Raw genomic sequence first — 18906 nt, forward strand, 5'->3', positions numbered from 1 at the left:
GGGCTGAGTGATCACCCCAAGCCTGTTTAACACGCATCTGCTACCACTGCCACTCCCTGTTCCGGACTTTTTTAAATAAACTTTTTATTTTAGAATAGTTTTAGATTTAGAGAAAATTTGCAAAACTGGTAGAGAGTTCCCATATACCCCACACTTAGCTTCCCCTACTATTAACATCTCACCTTGGCATTGTCGCGATTAATGAACCGACATTGCTCCATTATTATTAACTGAGGTCCATACTTAATTCAGATTTCCTTAGTTTTTACTTAATGTCCTTCTTCTGTTCCAGGATCCCATCCAGGCTACCACACTACGTTTAGTCACCTTGTCCCTTCAGGCTCCTCTTGGCTGTGACAGTTTCTCAGACGTTTCCCCCTTGAGAGTTTCGAGGCGTTACCGTGTAGTTTTGTAGAATGTCCCTCAGTTGGGTCTTATCTGAAGTTTTCCTCATGCTTTGACTAGCTTCGGGGAGGAAGACCACAGAGGTAAGGTGCCGTTTCCATCACATCATGTCAAGGATACATACGATCAGCGTGGCGTGTCATGATGCTGACTTTGATCACCTGGCAGAGGTAGTGTTTGTCAGGTTTCTCTTCTGTAAAGCTTCTCTCCCTCCCCTTTTCCATACTGTCGTCTTTGGAAGGAAGTTGCCACGCCTAGCCCGCACCTAAGGATTGGGATGTTATGCTCTACCTCCTTGGGGGTGGAGTATCTACATCAATTATTTGGAATTCTCCGGCACAAGAGACTTGTTTATATTAGTATGGACTCAGGGGTATTTATGTTTATACTTTGGGTTATAATCCAGTATTCTTTTACCTTTTTTGTTGCTCAAATTGTTCCACCTTTGGCCATTGGGAGCTCTCTCAGTTGGCTCCTGTGTGTCTTTGACATACCCCCATCATTGTACGTTTTTTTGTTTGGTTTTTGAGCACTTCCTTACTTTCTGGCAATACAAGATGCTCTAGGCTCATTTTATATATTTCCTACCCCGGCCCTAGAATCAGCCATTTCTCCAATGAACCTGGATTCCTTTTATTGGAGAATCCTGTATTAATTTTCATAATGGGTTGTTGTTTCACTTCATTTTCTTTATGAGTATAAAGATAAGTCATGCTTATTATGGACAATTTAGCAACTATATGACAGAATACAGATGAAGATGAGTATTCCTAATCAGTCAACAGCAGAGAAAGCCACAGCTAACATTTCGGGGTATTTTCACCTGGTCTCTTCTGCTAGTTGCTGGCCCTTGAGGAGTCCTTTCTGTCCTTTCACTCTTGATCTTCTCCATCAGACCAAGGGATATCCCCAGGGAGTGGGGAACTGGTTTTCCTCCGTGCCTCACAGCTGTGGTTGCAGCAGATGAGTCATTCTGGCCTATCTTGGGTTGCCTGTTCACTGGGTCTCTGCCCACTTCTCCCTCTAGGCGATCATAGGTCCAAGAGGCCCAGGAGTCAGGGCATGTCCTCCAACAGGCTGTGAGGATAAGAATACTTCCAAGTTCAGTGACCTTGGGCACCATCGTTGACTGCACTTTCTTGTTTTCTAAGGATTAAATGAGATAATGTGTACAACGTGCTTAAAAGAGGTCCTGGAACATAGCAGGTATTCAACACGTAAAAGCAATTATTATTTAAGTTACCATTATTATTAATAATCCAGAGAAATACATCCCTTAATGACAGAAGCGCAGGCTTAGGGTGGTGGGCAGGCCTCTGGGGTATAATATTTGCACAAGCAAATTGCCTCCTCCACGGGAACCTCATGAAACTGATCTGATCCTTCCCAAGAATTTGAGCAGATGGGAGAGCAGCTGCCTCTCTACAAGACCAGCAAATGGAAAAGAGGGCCCTTGGGGTCTAACTGAAAAGAATATACACCTAGGGATAGGCTTGCATTGCTGTCGAGAACATGGGCTCTAGAGCTGGGCTGCCCAGGTTCAAATCCCAGATCCATCACCTACCTGCCAGGTCCCCTTTATACAGTAAGTTGTCTAACCTCACCAGGCCCAATGTAAGAATAACCATATTACGTACTTATAAGGTTGCAGCAAATACTAAATAAGTTCACAAAAGTAAGAACTCAAACAGTATCTGGCACAAAGTAAGCACTCAGTTCATATCAGTTACTATTTTTGTTATTTCATCATTCAGAACTCTTCAGCTTGCAAATAACAGAGAAATTATCTTAAAATTGCTTAAGTTAAAGGGACTTTTTGGCTCATGTAACTGAATCCCAAACGTTCATAGTGATCAAGTCATGTGCCCTTCCCAGAGCTAATCACTGTGAGGGGACCCTAGGATGCAACTGGCCACTCTGAGTCACAGGTTTCACCCCTAAAAACAACAATCACAGGGGATAGATGTGGGGATGCCAAAAGCAATATATGACTTTCCTTGAAAATGCTTCCCTTTTCCCTGAAGATGAAGCTTAAAAGGAGAAACTTCTGAGGGGCTAAGCATTGAGCTGATGGGCAAGTCACACAGTCCCTCTGCAGCAAGGTTCCTGAGGAGGAGTAAAGCAAAGTTGGGCAAACAGGCAGCTAATCTATGGGCAAAAATCACTTTCGACAGCATCCTGACCTCCCGCCTAGTGTAAGAGAATCTCCTAAAATGTTCCCCACTGGGCTCTGTTAGGAAAAGGGAAATACCACCAAACTGAAGTCAGCAGTCCTGGGTCCAAGTTCTGGTTCTGTTATTTGACGTGGAGCAGGTGGCTTGCCCTGGTCTGGGCCACTGCCTTGTCCCTTGGCATTAAGCAATGAGTCAGCCCTAGAAATCCCTGACCCTGACCATATCAGTGATTGCTCTCCTGTGTCGACTTTTCTTCCATATAAAGAGACTGTGGCATGTAGTGGGGGAGCCCAGTCAAGGAATCAGAACCCAGGAACCGGACAGAGTTGAGGAATCATGGCAGGGGAGGAAGGGAATACAAATATGTATTAATGGGGCTTCCCTGGTGGCGCAGTGGTTGAGAGTCCGCCTGCCGATGCAGGGGACGCGGGTTCGTGCCCCGGTCTGGGAAGATCCCACATGCCGCGGAGCGGCTGGGCCCATGTGCCATGGCCGCTGAGCCTGCGTGTCCGGAGCCGGTGCTCCGCAACGGGAGAGGCCACGGCAGTGAGAGGCTCACGTACCGCAGGAAAAAAAAAAAAAAAAAAAAAAAAAAAAAAAAATATATATATATATATATATATATATATATATATATATATATGTATGTATTAGTGCCTAGTCCATGCCAGGCACTGATGTGTCAACATTATCCACGGTGTCTGATGCCAAGCAGCCCTGGTGACTGTGGTCAGTCATTGACATACTATGTGGGAATAGTTTCCAGGGATCTAAAGGAGGCCCACTTGCAGTCTGGCTAGTTGAGCACTGTGCCATGTTTGCTGCTGGGCAGCTGGCCTTGGGGTTGCCAGAGGCCCTGGAAGAAGAGCTATTAGGCCACGCTTCTGACTGGGTCCTTCTGTAGGAATCCTGGGTGAAATTGTTCCACTAGTCTTACCTCTTTGGAGAACCCTTCCCAGGCTGGACTTGGGTGCCCCTGTGTCATGCTCCTCTGGGTCTTCTGCTTCTCTCTCAGCACCCAGCACATAGATTTGTCATCTCCATCTAATGTCTACCTACCCCACTGACTCTGGAAGCCGTGGGACTGAGCTCCCTCCAGGCCCCAGCATTGATCCTGGCACAGAGTGGGTGATCTATATTTGTTGAATGATTGAACGAATGAATGAATTTAGATGAATTTAGACTCTTTCTAGCTTCGCATTGTAAAGCAGGAAAAGATGGAATGAATACGATTTTAGGCAAGTCACCTAATCTCTCTGGACCCCAGTTTTACTACCTGTAAAATAGATATAATAGTAATCTGTCCCCGTGTCATGGGACTGTTTTGTTGATTAAATGAGATAATGTATGCAATACTACTAACTACCCTTACTTGAATGTTCCTTATATTACTGGTGCTGTATTAGGCTTCAGATAATATATTTGAAGTAATAAATATAGCGGACCTTAACAAATACTTGTCTTCTTCCCCCAAAACTACTTTAAAGTTTAAATGTTATGTTTTTTTATATATATAAAGGTTTTTTTTAAATTTATTTTTGGCTGCATTGGGTCTTCGTTGCTGCACATGGGCTTCTCTGGTTGCGACGAGCGGGGGCTACTCTTCATTGTGGTGCGCAGGCTTCCTGTTACGGTGCCTTTTCTCGTTGCTCTAGGCGCACGGGCTTCAGTAGTTGTGGCACACGGGCTCAGTAGTTGTGGCTCGCAGGCTCTAGAGTGCAGGCTCAGTAGTTGTGGCGCATGGGCTTAGTTGCTCTAGCGGCATGTGGGATCTTCCCGGACCAGGGATCAAACCCGTGTCCCCTGTATTGGCAGGAGGATTCTTAACCACTATGCCACCAGGGTCCCTAAAGTTTAAATGTTAAAGTAAAATTTTATTTGTTGAAGGGATGGATGGATGGATGGATGGATGGATGGATGGATGGTTTCCAGAAGTAGCAGCCTTCACACAGCAGGGGAATGAGTGGGTATAGGTGTACCGTTGGTCCAGCAGAAATTTAAACCCTTTTAGAATAACTACCTTGGACTTCAGAGAGTTACTGGGTATGGAGATTTGGCTTTAATTAAAGTCTCAGCACAGTGTTAAATGCCATTTTATTTTAGCTCATAATTAACACTAATAAGATGAGCAGATCACAAACAGCACACATTCTGAGAAAGTGAAAAACAGCATCTGAGCTTGGTGGTTTCCATTTTCGGTTTTCCCCCCTCCCATGTTCTGTTCAATTAAAAGTTTTGAGAAAATATTGCAACCACACTCCTTGTCTTTATGGTAATGAAGCATATTAATTTGAATGTGATGAATACAATATTCCACTGACTTTTTTATTCCCTTATCTACAAAAGTTTAAAATAATGGGCCAATTAAACTGGGAAAGAAGAATGCAGGGTTTGCCCGGTGCTCCAATTCAGCAACCAAAGAACGGAAAGAGCAAAATTCTGTGACAGTCTGTGGGCCAAACTTCATCTCCTTGGCAATAGCTGAGAGACACTAACGGATAATGACAGGTGTGGACCAGGGCGGAACAAGTACCGTATTAGGGATCAAGAGACCAGGTTCTAGAGCCTCCTCTGGTATTTTCTCAGTGAATATTTGTTGGATGGATGGATGGGTGGATGGATGGATGCAAGGAAGGAAAAGGTGAGCCAGACCACATCCCAAGGTCCCATTCTTCTCAAGGTAGCAAATTAAGTCTAGTTTGGAGCTGACCTAACCCTTCTAAGACCTAGAAGTTCTTAGAGGCAGAACTTACAATTTAAAGTCCAGTTCTCTGACCTCTTTATCCTAGAGGCATAAATATAAATTACAGAGCTAGCCTGAGCTCAAGTATGACAGCCCAGAAGAGCTCAACTCTAAAACAGAGACCCTCCCCCCCCCAAACCAGCTAACCCCAGGGAAGGCTAAGGCTTCACCAGTACAGTCTTCTGCTTTGGGAGGGGGACATCCTGGACAGGGCTTATGACCGTGAAATATGGTCAAGCTATCTCCATGAGGATCTCCAGAAGGCTTCCCACCTCCATGTGGTCCCAGCTCCACCTTGCCGCCACTGTGTTATCTGAGGCAGTCTGCAGGTACATCACCCTCAATTTCTGTGTACTTTGTCACTTTCTATTCTGTCCTCTACATTGCAGACATTATAAAATGCAACACACATAGACACATACACTCATGATGATGTTCCTTTGCTTAAAACCCATTGTGCCCGGGATAAACAAATCCTTAACACAGTCTATGAGACTCTGCTTGGCCTACCCTAGAGTGCCTCCCAGCCTTTTCTGTCTCCACATCCTCCGGCCCTGCCCATTCCCTGCCTCTAACACTAGCCTTCAGTCAGTTCCCAAACACCTCTTCAACACTTAGGATCCCACTCACCTCAGGACCTTTGCACATGCAATATTTTCCTTAAATGTTCTTGCCCTACCTGTCGTCTAGTTAATGCCTTATGATCCTTCAGCAATTAGCTCAAGCCTCACTTTCTCAAGGAAGGCATCCCTGATGAAACTCCCTACTCCAGTTCCAGCCTGAGTTGGGTCCTACGTTTATGTTGTCATAGCCCTGTGTATTTTTCCTTTATGGCACTTATCACAGCTTGCAGTTACATGCTTGAGCTATTATTTGAGTCATGTACCTCTCCTTCATTAGGCCGTTAGCACTATAACCATTGATTCTTAATCATTGTATTTCTATTGCTTAGCACAGTGCCTGGCCCATAATAGACACTTAATAAATATTTGTTGACTGAATGAATGATTGAATGAATAAATGCCTAATTCAAGAGTTTTGTCTCTTTCCACTCCACTCTACTGCTTCCATTTTGGGATTTCTTAATTTCTGAAGCACTTGGGCTAGGCCTTATTCTGGGAGCTTAAACAACCGAGATCTACCCTTGCTCCCAAGCAGTCCACAGTGTGACAAGAAACAGATACATAAATGCATAATGACAATACAGTGTGCCAAGTGCTGCAATAGATGTAAGTGCAGGGTTTCATGGAAGCAGGTAAGAAACGCTTCTGTTCCCCACTGGGGAGGCTTCCCAAAGGAGATAGTTCCTAAGATGAGTCTGAAATGAAAAGGTATTGGGAAAAGAAATAAGGGTGGGGGAAAAATTTCAGGTGAAAGGACCAGCACGTGGGAAAGCTCAGAAAGCAGAGACTGGTCCTGGTAAGAAACACAAGCGACTGTGATGACTGTGCCCTGGATGGAAAGGTGGTACTGTGAGAGGTGAGGTTGGGAGGTAGGCGGGGACCAGATCACCAAGGACCTTCAATGACAGCCAAAGATGGCAGTGGACACTGTATGGAAGGGACTGGTGTGGTGAGACCTGTGATTTGGAGAACTCCCTCTGGAAATGCTTTGGAGAAGAGATGTTCATACTTCATGGGAAATATTTAGCCTCTGTTTCCCCAGAAACAGAGGATTAAGCCTGGGGAAACAGGCTCGATTCCAGGGCTGTCCATCAAACTACTTTACAGAATCCAAACTTTCTTTTCCAAAGGGCACTTGGTGTGATGGACCTTGCTTATTCATTGCAGGGAGAATTCATTTCAGGGTGGAGAATTAAAAAAAATACAAGATTAAGCAGTGTAATCAGCTGCTGCAGAGAGTTGGAAATGCAATAAATAATAATAGCATTGAGAGCTGTTTTTAATAACTCACCAGTGTAATTTAGCTCCGGCTTCTTGGAGCATATGTCAGAATGTATGTAATGGCAAATGCCTCATTGCCAACCTCTAAAGACAAATGTCTTCCCAGGAGGAAATGGGGGGGGTGGGAAATTGGAGGACATGATTTGCAAACTGGATGTAGGAAGGCAAGCATCATTCACTTTGACACCATTAACTTTAAATTTGTGATCCTTTGCAGAGGTGATAGGTTTCAGTTGGTTTGTCTTCAGGGATGGGCAGGTTAATAGCAATAATGTGGTAAAGGCAAGACTCATAATCTGTAAGAGACTCTGCAGACCCACCATTTGCATGCAGTCCATGTTCTAATTACAGATCATCCTTGTCTATCTATTACAGCAGGTCCCCAGGGGACTGATGTCTCGGCAGCATTTGTTTTACTTAGTTGAGTTACTAAATATTCATGAAACCATTAAAATGTGTTATTGAAAAGTTTTTGACAGAGTCTGACTTTTAATAATTCATATGGGTTGCACCCACCCTCCCCCCCACAAAAAAAGTCCAAATTACTGGGATGGGGCTAGGAGTCCTCCCCTCTTAGGGAGGCATCGTGACAGTTAAAATGAGATGGACTTTGGAGTCAGATGGAACTGAGTTCAAATTCTAGTTCTAGTTCTACCACATACTAGCTGTAACCTTTTGCCAACTTACTTAAACTCAGAGGCTCTATTCTATTAAATGACAGTGATGATGTGATGATGATGTGATGATGATGATGACAGCTAATATTCATGGATCACCTATTGCATTATTTCTTTCACAACAATAGTATGATGTAGGTACTATTGTGATCCCCATTTTATAGATGAGGAAACTGAAGCTCAGAGCAGTCGAGTAACTTCCCCAAGGCACAGGGCTAGTAAATAACTGTTCTAGGACACAACCCTGGGTCTATCTGACTGCAAAGCTCATGCTATTAAGTGTGCTGTGCTATTCTCTGATACTAACTTCTACGGTTTTGCAATATTAGAGACAATGAATGTAAAGAATAATTGCTGGCACATGATAGACACTTTGTAATGTCTCTTGCGTTGAAGGACTAGATTTATATTCCTTTGATGTGTTCTCTCTGGGAAAACATAGCACCATGTCTTTGTCAAAGTTTTATAATGTCCTGATCATTCCATACCTTTGTCCAAGTCACTCCACGCCTCCACCAGGCCTCGGGGTTTTAATCTATAAAGTAGGGGTGAATGGGAGTTCTTACACATACCATTAGTTTGGGTGTAAATTAATACAGCCACTTTAGAAAACAATGTAGCAATATTTAAATCAAAGATGCACAAACCCTGTAATACAGCAGTTCTACTCCTCCCCTAAAGCAGTTTCTCTGCCTCCACACTCTTGACATTTGGGGACAGATATTTCTTTGTTGTGAGGGACGTTCTGTGCATTGTAGGATATTTAGCAGCACCCCAGGCTTCTCTCCACTAGATTCCAGTAGCCTCCCCAGTTGAGACAACCAAAACTGTCTCCAGACATTGGCAAGTGTCCCCTGGAGGCAAAATTGCCATTGAGAACCACTGCCCAAAAGGAACTCTTGCAAAAGTGCGTCAGAAGCATGTTCAATCTGATCAGAGCCACAAGATTTGCAATAGCAGAAAAGAGGTAACAAGCTAGCTGTCTGCTAACAGGTGAATGGTGTGTTTATCATGGCCTAGCCACTGAATGGAATCTAATACAACAGTGAAAATGAATGAACTACAGTTTCACATGCCAACATGGATGAATTTTATAAACATAGGTTTGAGCAAAAAAATAAAAGCAAATTTCAGAAGCCTACATGTGATATGATTCTATCTTTGTAATGTTTAATAACGTGTAAAATTATGCTATATACTATTTAAGGGATATGTGTGTGTGTGTGTGTGTGTGTGTGTGTGTGTAGTAAGACTAAAAAGAAATGCATGGAAGTGAAAATCACCAAATTCAGGATATGGCTATTTTAGAGGGGAAGGGGTTGTAATCAAAGCAGGGTACATGGGCTTCAGCTCTACTGATATAACTTTATTTCTAGGAGATGGGTATATGAGTATTCATCAGATTATTTTTTATACCTCTTTCTATGTCTGAAATATTTTACAATACTTTTTAAAGGAGTTAGAGTATATCAGTTCTAATGAGGGAAGAGCACAGAGAAAAATCACTTGAGGAACTTTTCCTAATTATGCATATTTGCCTCTTGGAGATTCTGAAATCCTCTCTCCAGTTCACTCTCCATATCCCCAAGCAAGAGTCACCGCCTTGACCACTGTCCCCAGTAGGAATGTGTCATCTCTCAGGTGTTACAGGGCTGAGAATCAGTGGTCACTGGAGAATTCTTCAGGATGCTTCCTCTGGTTTACTCTTCCCCTCTAATAATCTATGATTCCATAAAAAAAGGATTTGGGGTTCTACTAGGTAGGTAAACACATAAGCAAACATCCCTCCCTCCAGTTTTCAAAGCTCAGCCCATGAACTGTCCTATGCCAGGCCCTGGACAAGTATATCCCTGGGGGTTAGGAAGGGATGCTCCTGGAACGAAGACGGGTGCTCCTGCCAGAGTATTTGAAACCATCCTTGTATTCCTGGCCACAGAGGTGTCCTAGGACTCAGGAAGCACCACTACCTTCAGGTGAAAAAACAAAGCCTCAGCAAGGTCAAGTCATTTGAAGGTCATCCAGCTAGTGAGTGTCAGAGACATGAATAGACCCAGGCCTGCCTTCAAATCCCCGTCCTTGTGTCTATGCCATGCTACCTTGCTGCATTAATAAGAACTCTCACAATTGTAACTGAGAGTTAGTTAGCAATGCAAGAAATTAAAGCAAGAGATTTCCCCAAAAAGCACGATTGACAAATACGTGCTCTGCATTTGGAGACAGAAGAGCAGGTTAGAGAGCGTGGAGAGTCCAGACTTCAGCTCAGCTCTGGAAGATGACTGATTTGGCTTTAGCCAGGCAGAGGAGGGAGAGAGCATTCCATGTGAGGAAACAGAGAGACAAGGGAATGGGCAGGGCAGTGCAAGCCAAGTTCTGTGCCAGGAAGTCAATGTCAAATGCATTTGGTCTAGAAGAAAGCTGGCTGGAACTGGTGCCCATCTGTGGTTCTGTTTGGAAGTACAGTCACTGGACCGGAGACTCCTTGATGGTCGAGTCTGATCTTAGTCACAGTCGTATCACTGGGCCCGAGGGAACATGATATTGGAGAGAGGAAGGCAGGAAGGAAGAAAGCAATGCAGGAGAGGAGGGAAGGAAGGAAGAGAAGAATGTGTGTTGAAATTCCAACGGAGCCTGGATCCCTCCTGAGGAAGCAAAAGAGGTAAAAAACTGAACCATGTTGGTGGTTATTTAAATGCCCTTATTCCCTGGCTTTATTTACAAATGAATGTTCACTGACAACAGTTCAGGGTTTTTTTGTCTTTAGCATCTTTATTGGAGTATAATTGCTTTACAGTGTTGTGTTAGTTTCTGCTGTATAACAAAGTGAATCCTCTATATGTATGTATATATATGTATATATATATACCCATATCCCCTCCCTCTTGCGTTTTGCTCAAACCGAAAAATGATTCACGCTGACAATCAACATGAACATGGTGCACTTGTTCATAAATGTGCTCATTACTCTTGCCTGCCGGGAAGCATCAACTCGTGCGTTCTAGCCTGCGTTTAGCAGAGAGACCTATGCTTCCACCTCCTCAGCCTAGGATTGTGATGGGGAAAGAGATGCTGGTGAGATGCAGAATGAAGAATGAGTCCTGCAGGCTGGAAGTTTGCTGTGTGGTGGGGAGGGAGGAGGGGAGGTCTTGAAGTTCATCCCAAAGGACACAGAATTCTTGAAAGAGGGTTCAAGATCCTCCTAAAACTAATCTTGTGAGGTGCTTGAGATAAGCTTTTCTGAGGGTTTTCTAAAATCCAAGAAGAAATCCGGGATGCTTTTCTCCCATTGTCTCTCCTGCCCCCCATCTCCATGGAGCTGATGATAAAATCAGATAAACAGATCTGCCTTTGAGAATTGCCCACAGAGGGACTGGGACCCAAGGCGTGGAGAACTCCCCCATTGGATTCCATGAGAAGCTGATTGAAGCAGGTCATCTCTCCCCAGTGACGTGTTTATGAGAGAAGGGCTTCCAGCTCCATGCACTGAGGCTTTTACCTTTCAGCATCTGCCCCTTCCCATAAATATGCTATCAGGAGCAATAATGACTAGCGAAGAAGTGGAATCATTGTTGGGACTGAGTGAGTTAACGAAGTGTATAAAATCTCTAACCCAGGGTGGGATGGCTGTGTTACTGTAGTTATTATTATTGGGGAGAGAAGCAAAGGGCCTGAGAGAAAGAACTGAGAAGAAACAGGAAAAACGGGGACCAGGACCAACTCTGAACTCTACCCCTCATGGCCCCCACTGCTGACCACTGAGAATCGGAGTCCTGGGGAGTCAGGGAATACTCTCAATGAAGGAATCCACAGAAGACCTGAACTCCAGGCCTGGCTCTGCCACCAACTAGCTTTATCACCTCCTGGGACACCCTTGTCTGAGCTTCCTCTGTCAGTTGGTATTCATTCTTGTGATAATTAAGAAAAAGGAAAAAACCTGTGTGAAAGTCCCACACAGTGTCCAACCCATGAAAAATGCAGATAACATTTAGTTTCCCTCTCTTGGCCCCTGTTTTCTTCTCTGTAAAATGAAAATAACGCTGCACCCTAATTTGAAAGTTTATTATGAAGAGTAAGCACAGTATTTTTCAACAAATATTTGTTGAGAAACCTCAATATGTGAAGTAATGTAAAAGGTGAAACAATTTTGCCAATTATTGGATTGGCCAAAAAGTTCATTCTGTTTTTTTCCGTAACATCTTATGCAAAAACCCGAACGAACTTTTTGGCCTGGCCCATAGAAATCCTAGAGCATTTTTTAGACATTGTGACCCTCCTAATGGAAAAGGATTTCCTCTTCATCTGTGCATAGTGTCTAACACAGGCCCAGTAAATATCTGAGAAAGAAGAGAGAGAAAGGAAAAGAGGAAGGGAGGGAGGGAGGAAAGAGAGGGAGGGAAAAAGGAAGGGAGGGAGGAATGAAGGAAAGATGGAAGGAAGGAAGGAAGAGATATATCATTACTTAATTATTGTACAATTATCATCTTCATTATAAAACTAATTTAAACAAATGCAGCCAGTGCCCCCCAAAGAGCACCAAGATAAGGGCTATGATAAAGAACACTAGAATAATTTTCGCATTTTGACCAGTAATGGGAATAGTAATGATTTTCTCTCTGAATCATAACCATCTTGCAGTTAATAGTTCGCCTTCTGGTAGAATTGAGAGCTCTGAGATGGTGCTCTGAGGAATTCTTTCATTTCTTTCCCACCTTTTAAAGAAAAGAGAACTCCAAATGCAATTATTGGCATTATTTTTATACCAACTGCAGCAGAACATTCCAGAAGATGAGGCCTCTACCAAATTAGTTTATCCAGATGAGATTTAGACAGTATGTCTGGGAGAAGCACACAGAAACCCACATACCAGCAGCAAGCCCTACGGAGTCAAGTGAATGTGAACACAGCGTTGCCCATGTGTTTTCGGTTAGCTAAGTGAACTGCTGCAATCTTGGGGGGCCCTGTACCACAGGACACCTCTGTTTACTTCAGGTTACACAGCAAAAAGCAAGCTGTAAGCAGCAGAAGTAGCCAGCTAAAATCGAATTTTTTTTCTGACTGCTGGGGGCCAACATAAATGAATTTTAAGCAGCAACAAATCAGACTCGACCGAAACCATTTGCCTGGAAGGAAGATTTGTGGCTAGAAAACTGAAGTTCATGCTACCCAGAAATTTCCAGAGAAAGTCTTATTCCCATACCTGAAAGAATATTCCTTTCTTTCCCCAGATCCAAACCCCCAATGGAAATGGCTTTTTCCAAAACTCCGTGTACATACTCAATCTGTGACTTTTCCATGGGACCCAGCTGCTGATGATCCCCTGGAGTGTATGAATAATAATAATGATAATGATACTAATATAGTTCTTTCTATGAATAATAACTAATTCATTTCAGTCTTCACAACTGTCTGAAGTATGTACTATGATTATATCTGTTTTACTAGTGGGAAAACTCAGGCACTGAGAGGTGAAGTAACTCACCAGCAGTCACAGAACTAAGTAAGAGGCAGAGTTCAGAGTCAGTGCAGGCAGTCTGACCCTGGAGGCTTGCTTTGGACCTCTATGTCACACTGCCGTTCACTGCATGCCCAGGACTGTGCTAAGCAGTTTATGGTATTATCGTACTTCATTACTGCAACAATCTTATGATACGGGTACCAAGAGTATTCCCATTTTACAGGTGAGGAGGCTGGCTGCAAACATTTAAATGACTTGTCCCAGGTCACACAGGTGGCAGAGCTAAAATTCTCATGCAGAGATTCTGTGTACCTGCAATTTTTTGGTGAAAACTATGTGCTGTGGACTGACTGTGTCTCTCCAAAATTCACATGCTGAAACCCTAATTTAAATGTGATAATACTTGGGGGCGGGGCCTTTGTGAGGTAATAAGGTTCAGATGAAGTCATGAGGATGGTGTCCTCATGATTGGATTAGTGTCCTTATTGGAAGAGGAAAAACTAGAGCTCTCTCTCTTTCCACCATGTAAGGATACAGCAAGAAGGCAACCATTTACAAGCCAGAAAGAAGGCCCTTACCAGAACACGACCATGCTAGTACCCTGATTTCAGACTTCCCAGCCTCTAGAATTGTGAAAAATAAATATCTGTTGTTGAAGCCACCCAGTCTATGGAATTCTGTTATAGCATCCTGAGCTGACATAGACACTAGTCGTTTGTGAGTGTGACAATCTTGGTTCCCAAGAGTCCTAAGGGACTTTGAAAACCATAGCCAGTACTCATTTGTCAGACTGTGACAATTCTGAACTGGAATCCTGTGTTTTGTGGTGTCTGGGTCAGAACAAGTCAGGTAGCTGATACATGAGGTCGGTTCACCACCTTCACCCCACGTTCACTCAGGGGGAACGTCTCATGAATGACCAATCCTTTGTTTCTTTATGGCAAACAGCTCAGAGGGGGAAAAGTTGCCTGCTAGTGCTGACAAAGAATTGAAGAGGGCCAACAAAGATTCTTGGCCAAAAAATAATAATTTGGGACAAAGCGAGAAAAGTGTCCAATTCTATGCAGGCTGATATCTACAACGCAAACATATTCACCTTACAATCTATATGGAAATAAGAAAAAGCAATTTGTGAAATGGATTCCATAAGTGTTCCCGTTAGGGTAAGAATTTCTCATCAAATGAAAGATGGAAATTCAATAAAACTTTAAAGGGAGGTTACATGTAGAGGGAAGATTTGTGCAGACACCACATCATGCTGGATGGAAATGTGATGTGAGAAAAAGCAGGTTCTTTAATAAACAATTCATGGATCTCTCACTAGTATCAAACCACAGATACCCATTTATTAGCTGGATGTGTGGGGAAATGTGGACTTTGGAGGCAGGTAGACCTGGGTTTAATACTCATACACCTATGAGACCTGAATTTCCCTCTGTGATCTTCTTGGGAAAGTGGAAATACCCACACAGATATATTGTGAGAATCCAGGGAAATGGCCTGTGTAAAGCAGCCCACAATTTCTAGAAAATAGTAGTTAAATCTGTCTGGTTATCTTTGACGTAACTCACATGAGAGGCAGATGTTCCTAAAGCTCAGGGTTAGGAGACAATCAGGAGGGCGCTTGTCTCTGAGACCAGAATTCTTGAACGAATTTAAGTCCTTGCATGGTGACAGCAAAGGCAGAAAGTGGGAACCACCACTCCTCCTTCTCATATCATTTATTCCCAGAAATTCCAGAAAGTGGCAAAGGATTAAGTCTACTTTCTAGCATCTGGCCTTGCATCTAACAAATGCTGAGTAATACATGTTGGTGGAACTGAACTGAGAATGTTTTGTGCACGGTGAAATAATACAACAGGTAAAAATGCAGGGCAGAAATGTGTCTGAGACCAGAGCCATCTGCCCAGAGCTGACATCTAGAGCAGTGAGCATACATAATCTTGCAAAGGGGGTGAATGCAGAGGCAGGAGAAAGTCAGGGACAGCACCAGTCTTATAAGGTAGAGAGCTGTTGGAAAGGAAGCAATAGAGAGGCAGGAAGGAGCAGTGCAAACCAGGAGAGTTTATAGAGAAGGCAAGAGAACAGAGTACTGACTTACCAGAAACTTGGAAATACCTCTGCTCCTAATTTAGTTCCTCATGTCTGGCTGTGCTAATGCCTAAAATACCACGAAGCCCATTGGGTTAAGTATTTCTCTCGCTAGGGCTCCACAGGATAGAAAACACAGTAAGGCAGGACAACCCCTGGGCAGGTGAATTTGTCAGGCTTCCTTTTGGGCAGGTGGGATCTGGAATGGCAGAGTGGTGTCCTGGTAAACCTGTAATGGTGAGGAGGGGGAGGAAGCACTCAATTACAGTGTTTGCCAATTTTCTTGGTGTAAATACTCCTGCTGTGGTTGATTTCAAGCCACCACAGGTGTAACAACTGTCTTGCTGGTTTCCTGAAATTTTAACAATCAGTTTTCACAAGCTGGAATAGACTGACTCCAGGCACTGCCCAGGCACCAATGAAATTGGAGATTGATATATAGAACCAATGGGGGAGTTACAGAGCAGAGAAGACGAGAGTTTCCTGAGTCTCACTCAGATATGTAGAATATGTCTCCCCCTTTCACAAAGAAGGAAAGAAAGGAGAGAAGAACTTTCACATTTAGTTATTGTTGTTGTTTAAAATCAGTTACACACATGGGAGGAAATTTTCATAGTGGGTCTCCCTCGGGCCCCAGACCCTACAGAAGCAACTAAAATTATCAATTATCCTTCTGGAAATATGTTATGTATATGCCAGCATGTGTATGGGTATATGTCCCTTTCCAAATTAAAATGATAATGGTAAAATGTAAATCGTCCCTTTTCAAAATTAAAATGGTAATGTACTAAACAACATTTTCATTATATATTTTTAGTATTCTTCCAAAAAGAGAATAAATTTTAATTTATAATTAAATTTACAAGATATATAATTTTAGTGGCTATATAGTATTCCTTTTATGTATGCACTGTAATTTATTTAACCAGTGTGCTCAATGATAAGCATATACTTTTTTCACTCTTTTGCTGTTATAAACAAATGACGCAGTGAATATCCTGTACACATATATATACTTGCACACACATGTAGGCATCCCTGTGTGTGAAATTTCAGGACCCAAGGGTATATACACTATTTATTTCTGATGTATTTTTTTCCCTCCCAAGAGGTTGTATGAATGTACATTCCCACCCACAATTCATGAGAGTGTCTTTTCCCCACATTGTTGCCAACATAGCGTGTTCTCAAAATCTGAGACTAGCATTTCTTAAATGCATACTCTGTTCTCATACTTGGCATGGGTTCTCTTATTTGAGGTAAGTGTATTCACAGAAGCAGAAACTGGGCCTTATGGAGATCAAGGAACTTTCCCAAGGTCTTTGTGACATTAGTCTCCAATCTTCCTTCTTCACCACATTGACTACCATTCCCCACGAGGCTCACTGCTGACAATCCCGTGCAGGAAAATTGTAAAGTTCCCCACAGAGCCGAGAAGTTTAGGATACATGAATATCATCTTTTGCTTCACCATATTTTTTTTTGCTTTATTTCCAGAAGTTTTGCTCATTCAGTGCTGCCCAGTGATCATTTAGTCAGCCTGACTACCCTCTTAATAATTTCTGATACTGATATAAAACCTGCCTAAACACAAATATAACTGTGGGCCCAGCCCAGTTTACAATTACCTTCTTTATGATCCGGTTTCCAGGGACGTTTTATGATGTCAAAGCAGGAACCACCTATATCCCAGAATAAGCTTGATGGGTTTGTAACTGAAGAAGTAAAAACAAATTGTTGTCCTTTTGAAGAATAACCCTCACGTCTAAGTCTATCTCAGATCAAAAGCATTAAGTCTCTTCCCTTCTGTCTTCATTTATGTCTACTCTCACGTGCATTCCCTCTGAGTGGCAGAGAGAATATGCTGTGAGACGTTGCCAATTATGGTCACACTCGGGTAGCAGATGGTTAGGGGTTGGTTTAACCTTTAGGGAAACTGCCTTGGGAGAAAATGAAATAAAAGCAAAGATTACTATGAAAAAACATAGACGTTGCCAGCTAGGAGGAGGAGAAAGGAGGAGGGAGCGGGGAGGAGTGGAAGGGAGGGAGGGGGGAGAGACTGCAAGGGAAGAAAGACCGGCGGAAATAAACCGTGCACTTAGAACAGCGGGAAGGGAGGCTTGGAAGCGTGGTTTTCCGGCTTTAAATGCCCGCTTGGCGTCTTGCTGGTGCGTCAGTGTTCCGTGAGGATGTGGGCGGAGGGCGAGTCTGAGGGGCTCCAAACATTGGGAATAGTGGTGGTCGTGTGGTCCTCTCTGAAACTTTTGCACTACCTCGGGCTGATTGACTTGTCAGACGGTAAGCAAACCCCCGAGCTTGCCGTTTTATATGAATGTGTTTTTCAGCTTAGGTTGTTGTGAGAGTAGTTTAGAATATGCCTGGAAAGTGGCGCGCGGAGACCCGAGAGATTTGAAAAAGCCCGGCTAAATCAGCGCTGTATTGATTCCGGCCTTTCTCCAAGCGCGCGAGTGATGCGCTGTCCGTGGTGCTGAAACGTGGAGCCTGGAGAGTGATGGGGGAGCGGCAGGGGAATTAGGATCTTCTGTTCCCACCCTATATGCATGAGTCTTGGTGGATTACTAGCTGTGTGAGACTAGCAGAATACATCAAAATCCTCTCTCAGATTGTCTGATGACTATATTGTTGGTATAGTCTGTCTATATGACTGTCAAATGACTGTCAATGACTGTCAAAAGTCATCGTACTGATTAACTTTGTTTAAGAAGTAGTTGGGAAGACTATGGTGGTAAAAGATTTTGTAAAATGCTGATCACAGTGCCCAGCATCTAGAAGACATTAAACAAGTATCAGTTTCTTTCCCCAGCCCTTAATCCTCAACCCGCATAAGAACCTTTACTCTAAAACCACCTAATCAGCCATGACTTTAACTCCATTCTTTAGTGAGAATATAGTTAAAAATTCAGGTTAACCATGTTGTTTAATGTTTATTACTAGAAAGTTAGTGGTTTGGTCCCCAAAGTTAAAGGAGCTCAAGAAATAGAGAGTATTTTCTTCCTCTTCATGAGACTTTGCTCCAAATAGAACATAGTTTTTCTAGATAATTCTTATCACGTAAAATTAGGATCCAGGAAAGATTCCAATTTTGATGAGCAATGCATTAAACAAGACCAGCCTCCAACAATGTACATTCATATTCGATGTATATACTTCCATAACTGCATGGTGTAGACAGAATTCCTCTCCCAAGAGGTAGTATCACATGCATAATAATGAAATACGTTTGCAGACAAAGGACTAGCTAAAGTACCAATCAAAGCTGAAGTAGGCCAGAGACTGAAGGACAGAATGATGTGGTTGGATGAACTCTGGACTAGCAGTTACAAGACCTGGTTTCTATCAATAATCTGTCTCTGTTTGACCTTGTTCAAATCATTGTTTTACCTGGATCTCAGTTTCCTATGGCAATAGTGATGATTTTCGATCTCTGCTTCATGGAATT

At 43.0% G+C, this 18906-nt stretch overlaps 1 protein-coding gene across 2 annotated transcripts in view; it reads left to right on the forward strand.

The window, feature by feature from the left end:
* Positions 1 to 18906, forward strand: part of KCNIP1 (potassium voltage-gated channel interacting protein 1) — a 223494-nt gene that overhangs the window by 152105 nt on the left and 52483 nt on the right. The window contains exon 1 of one of the 2 annotated variants that reach the window (XM_019945782.1): positions 17657 to 17744. The exons of the other annotated variant lie outside the window; for it this stretch is intronic. The gene's annotated coding sequence lies outside the window, so the exon portion shown is untranslated. Of the gene's footprint in view, positions 1 to 17656; positions 17745 to 18906 lie in introns of those variants that run through there. 2 annotated transcript variants of the gene reach the window in all.

The sequence above is a fragment of the Tursiops truncatus genome, chromosome 3 (assembly GCF_011762595.2).
Source record: "Tursiops truncatus isolate mTurTru1 chromosome 3, mTurTru1.mat.Y, whole genome shotgun sequence".
NCBI lineage: Eukaryota > Metazoa > Chordata > Mammalia > Artiodactyla > Delphinidae > Tursiops > Tursiops truncatus.